This window comes from Nannospalax galili, unplaced genomic scaffold (assembly GCF_000622305.1).
Source record: "Nannospalax galili isolate Female #2095 unplaced genomic scaffold, S.galili_v1.0 scaffold1642, whole genome shotgun sequence".
Lineage (NCBI taxonomy): Eukaryota > Metazoa > Chordata > Mammalia > Rodentia > Spalacidae > Nannospalax > Nannospalax galili.
This window is the reverse complement of record NW_008347123.1, coordinates 70,206-76,058: the sequence shown is the minus strand read 5'-3', so window position 1 is coordinate 76,058 and position 5,853 is coordinate 70,206. Positions and strand designations below refer to the sequence as shown.

At 35.8% G+C, this 5,853-nt stretch overlaps 1 pseudogene; it reads right to left on the bottom strand.

Annotated features, from left to right (window-relative positions):
* Window positions 1-2,938: 2,938 nt before the first annotated feature.
* On the bottom strand, window positions 2,939-3,769 carry LOC115072109 (annotated as a pseudogene).
* Between the last annotated feature and the right edge of the window lie 2,084 nt (window positions 3,770-5,853).

The window sequence follows — 5,853 nt, the reverse complement described above, 5'->3', positions numbered from 1 at the left end:
GATCTTCCCATAACAAGGATCTCTAGAAAGGCTAACTAGATTCAGCAGACAGACAAGCACTGGGGAATGGCTGGGGGTGCTGACAACACAGTGGACAGTAACAGAGATGACAGAGTATATGGGTTCCAGTATGCGGGAGGGGGGAGGCTATGAGAAGGTGCCATTTCAGAAGTGGATATATAGATGAATAAGATTGTGTGGGATTGTCTGTATGACATACACACAGAAAAATCGACAAATTTTTTTTTAAAAAGGACTTTTATTTGAGGAGGAAGCATAAAAATTTGCTTCTTTTTAAATAGTAGAGGTGATAAATGTTACCAGTGAAATCTACCTGATGACTTTATATCCATACTCAGGTACTAAGGATCTGAGTGTAACTGACTGTGACTACTAATAATCAGACACATAAAGATTAAAGACACATGTGCAAACATCTAAGCATTAGTAGCATTAAAAATGTAGGAACCATCATATTTTAAAATGAAATGGAGATCATCTTTAAAGGGTAAAAACTCATTCAATTTTATGTCTTACAGGGTTTATACTGAGTTCAATATTGTATAACTGTATTAATTCAATTGTGAACCTAAAAACTTACTTTTGAAAGAGATGTATCATTGTTCTGGAATGTGTTATTGAATATGTTAAACCTGTACTGAAATGCTTCTTCTAATCATGTGGTTATTAATTTTTTTTTAATTTGAAAAATTAAAAAAAAATTCTTCAAAGCATTAAAATTTGCTCCTTATTAATTAGTAGATGTGAAAAGCAGTACCATTGAAATCTACCTGATGACTTTGTTTCCATGCTCAGATGCCAAGGATCTCAGAAAGTAATTGACTGTGACTAGTAGTAATCATATATAGAGAGATTAGAGACACATGTGCAACCCTCTAAGTGTTAATTGCATTAAAATGAATTTTTCTGTATGAAACTGTATTTTAATAATGAAATGGAGATCTTTTTACAGGTTGAACCCTTATTCAATTTTATGTCTTATATGGTTTATTCTGAGTACAATATTGTATAGCTGTATTAATTCAACTCTAAACCTAAAATTTTACAGCCAATTTTGAAAGAGATGTATCTTAGCTCTGGAAATTGTTATTGAATATATCAGTGCTGTTGTAATGAATAGCTTCTTCTAATTATGTGGTTATTAAATATTTTTTAAAAGGTTAAGATGTTATGAATGAAATACACAGAAATTCAATTAAAAGTTTACCAAAAGAAAGAAAATAGCCCAGGTTTATGAGTTTAAGCATAAATATTTAGAAGGCAACACTATGACCCTTTAGCAAAATAACAGTAATAGGTCCTACCCAAGGACCAAGGACCTACTGAGCCATGAGTTTTTTACCAGGATTACACTGAAAGTTATGAAATTCTATCCTGTGGAGAGAATTATATTCTCAAATCCAATTACAACAGTTGTGTCACTAAACTTTAAGTGGTTTAAAACAATGTCATCTTTGAGTCTTGAATGTTTGAAATAAGATGAATTCGAGCTGGGTGTGGTGGTGCATGCCTTTAGTCCCAGCACTCAAGTGGCAAAGGCAGGGGATCTCTGAAAGTTCAAGGCCAGCCTGGTCTACATCATGAGTTCCAGGCCCCCTGGGACTACAGGGGGACCATGTTTCAAAAAGACCAAAAAAAATGATGGCTTCAATTGAGTGTATTGAAACATAACCAAATACATTGTTGTGAACCTAACAATTGTAAACTACCCTTGGGTGTCTAGGAGAAAATAAATGGCATGATACCAATAAAAGATATGTTAGACTCTCAGAAATAATACATTGGTAGTGAGACCATAACAGATAAGTGCTAAAACATTCTATTCAGATCAATAAATCATATCTTGTAAAACAGCCTTAAATAGCAAAAAGGATTTGTTTGGAATTTGGATTTTTACATTTAATTTTTTCTGTAATACTTACATACAATAGAATATTTAAATACTATTACACACAAAATCTGCCACTACTACATCACTACATGCGTTGTCTCAGTCATTATAGTGGTTATTGGGCTTTGAACCTGGGATTGGACCATTAGTTGATTTTTCTCCCTTGGCAGCTTGCATAGTATCCTCTAGAATTATGAGAGCTAGGCTTCACAGAGGTGGCTTCCAGGTCAGTTCCAGCTCCATTGCTCCAAGTCCTGTCTCCAAACTATTTCCTGTCTTCAGCAATAAGGTCTTATCTTAAAGTTCTGTGAGGTAATTAAGGGCTGTGGCAATAGCCTGTGTTACTTGGGGAATCTCTTGGAATACCCTGTCTGGCATACACATGCACTCAGGTACAGATATTGTATGTGTATTTTTCAGGAAAGGGTTGAGTTAATACACTCAACCATGTTTTTTTACATCACAAAAGCTTTAGCTATATCTGTTTTTTTACATACTGAAGCTTTAGTTATCTCTGTTTTTTTAAATCACCTAAGCTTAATTATCTCTGGTTTTTTACATCAACTAAACTTTAGTTATCTTTCCTCACTCTCTTTATCTCTCACTCTCTCTCTCTCTCACTGTCTAAACTCCCTCCCCCTTTCCCCAGTTTAAGTATTCTCATTTCCCCCATTTTCCCCTTAATTACATGCTATTCCTATTATTCCCCCTCCCATGAGTTCCTTCTTCCCATTTACCACCATAGTTCCTTGTATGTCTTTCCCTCCTCTTTCTTAGTTGAACACCTCCATTTTCCCCATTTTCCCCTTTTTAACATGTTTCCTACTATTTCTCTCTCTCTCTTGCTCGCTCACTTGCTCACTCACTCTTTCTTTTCCTTTACCTCTGTGCTTCCTTTTTATGTTCCTGGGTCCTGCTGTTATATTAGAAATGGATGACATACACCTTAAGATTAAATTATTCTATCATAGAAAATTCTCAGGGCACTTTTAAGATCTCTGTTCCTCAGGCTGTAGATGAAGGGATTCAGCATAGGGGTGACCACAGAGTACGTGAATAAGGACACAGCACTGTTTCCGGAAGAATCTGAAAGAACCAATCCAATATATATGCCAATTCCTGTTCCAGCAAATAAGAAAATATGGAGAGGTGAGAACCACAGGTGGAGAAAGCTTTAGATCCCCCACTTGAGGATGGCATGCTCGGAATGGAGGACAGAATTTTATAGTAAGGAAAAAGAATCCCTGAGATGGGACACATACCATAAATGATACTAACTAAATATTGAACTATGCTTTTCTTGAAGGTGTCATAACAAGAAAGATTAAGGACAGGACCTGAGAAGGGTCATAGAAGAAGATAGCAATTTCAGCATCCTTGAAGTTGGTCTTCTGTAATGCAACCAAAAGATATAGCTGGGTCTCGAGAAAGCTAACTGAAAAACACACCAGAAGTAAAGTGACACAAAGACAAGGGTTCATGATGACATGATAATTAAGGGATGGCAGATGGCCACAAATTGGTCATAGGCCATCACAGTCATAAGCATGGCATCCATACATCCAAAAGTGAGAAAAATAGACATCTGAGTGAGACAGCCCACACAGGAGATGACTCTGCTGTGGATTTGGATGCTCACAATCAAATTTGGGACTGTAGTGGAAATTAAACACATTATCAGCCCAGGACAAGTTGGAGAGGAAGAAATACATAGGGGTGTGGAGATGGGAGTTAGAGATGACAGCCAAGATCATGAGCAGATTCCCAAGCACAGACACCAAGTACATGGACAGGAACAGTCCAAAGAGGAAGGGCTGAAGTTCAGGGTCCTCAGAGGATTCCATGAGGTAGAATTCTGAGACAAGTGTCAAAATTTGTGATCCCCTATTACTATGACACCTGCAAAATACAGAAGATCAAAACAAAAAGCAATAAGATCATTTTGTATGTACACTGACCAATTCTTCAATAAATTAGTAAATAGAATGATATATATATATATACACTTGAATATATACTTACACATGATATGTAAAAATTGTTTATTTGCTGTTTTTATATTGGTCTCTCTAGATGAGCCTGGATATTCTTGAAGTCATGGTTCTAGCAATTTTCTTGCCTCAGATTTGTGAACTCTGGGTTCACAAGTGTTTTCAAATAATTCTTCAATAAATTAGTAAATAGAATGATATATATATATATACACTTGAATATATACTTACACATGATATGTAAAAATTGTTTATTTGCTGTTTTTATATTGGTCTCTCTAGATGAGCCTGGATATTCTTGAAGTCATGGTTCTAGCAATTTTCTTGCCTCAGATTTGTGAACTCTGGGTTCACAAGTGTTTTCAAATATATCCAAACACTTTAGAGTCTCTCTCTTAGGGTCAGCTCTACTCTGGATGAACTTTTACAACTCAGTCCTTACTAAGATACCTGGAAAATTCTCAGAAACCACCATGAGAATGGAGCACTGTGGACTCATTGAATAAAGACCAGTTTTTATATGTGTGTGTGTGTGTGTCTGTGTGTGCATGTGTGTGTGTGTTGGAGTTTGTCTTTGAGGCAGATTTCTTTAATATTCAGAATATGGTGCTATGTGATGTTTTGTTTTGTTTTGTTTTGTTTGTTTGTTTTGTTGGAGACTGGGTCTTGCGTAAGAGCTCACCTGTCCTTGAACACATTATGCAGTGAAAACTGTTCTCAAAAGAACAGTCATCATACCTTAATCTTCTGAATACAAGCATGGACACCATATAATATATATTTTTACAATGATAATTAACAACTGAAACAGTTATACTTCAGATGCACACACCTTCAGCAATACTTATTAGAGAAGGTTCAGCACTATGCCCCTTTCTGAGAGTCCCTCAATTTGACAAGATTAGAAGGCCAAGAACATTAGGGGTAATAAATTTATGTTTGTAGTAATACAGTTTAGTCTTTTCATGAAAATATATGAGGATGAGAAAGATTCTTCCATATTTAACAAAAGAAGTTAAGGTAATTTCTAAATGAAATTAAGCATCAGACAAATGCACCTTATTTTATTCTAAGACAATCATATAGAATCCTTTGTAGCAGATCATATAATAACTGAAATTGAAATATTTGACACACAATTCAAGTTATTTCTTCAAGGAAACATATTGTTACACTCATGTCTATACTCTCAACATCAACCATTCTTGGCCTTGTCTAATTTCATCCTGTATTTATCAATTGCTTGGTCAAATACTAATCATCATTTGCAAGTACTAAACATACTTCTCTTATTATTGGCTTTGAGAGACATCAAATTTTGAAAAACATAGATAATTAACTGGAAATTTTCCATCACATCAGAGTGGAAATACAGCATTAGAGAGCACTATACCTCCTGATGATCAAAAAGATTAAATTATAAGAATTTCATTTAGACTGTTATTTAATTTGGAGGTAGTTATGAGCAAAGTATACTAACAATAAAAGTAAATTTAAAATATGAAAATTTATTTATTCAGGTCTATTTTTGTCAACCCCATAAATATCCAGCAAGAAAAACAGCTCCGTACTGTGTGGTAGTTAAAAGTCCAGGTCTGCAGGCGGCCCTACACCAGTGCAGTAAAGCCTCACAAGACAGGCCCTGGAGCCTCTGAAAAACAGGAATTGAGTCAGCAGCTGCTGCTACAACAATGAAGGGAGAGTTTCAACATAGTCTGTTTCCCCAGATAAATTTAGAAGATAAACAGGCCTCTGCACCCATTACCAAATGCTGCAACAGCTGTCTCAGCAAAAGCTGCTTCCCCCAGATAAGTTTCAGAACTTATAGACCCCTGCATCCCGCAAAACTATGTTGAATTATTTTTCCCATCTTCCGCATTTGCTAACCACCTATTAAAGCCTCCAGACAGCAGCCTGCAAACTGGTGGGCTTTCCTCAATCCCGGAATTT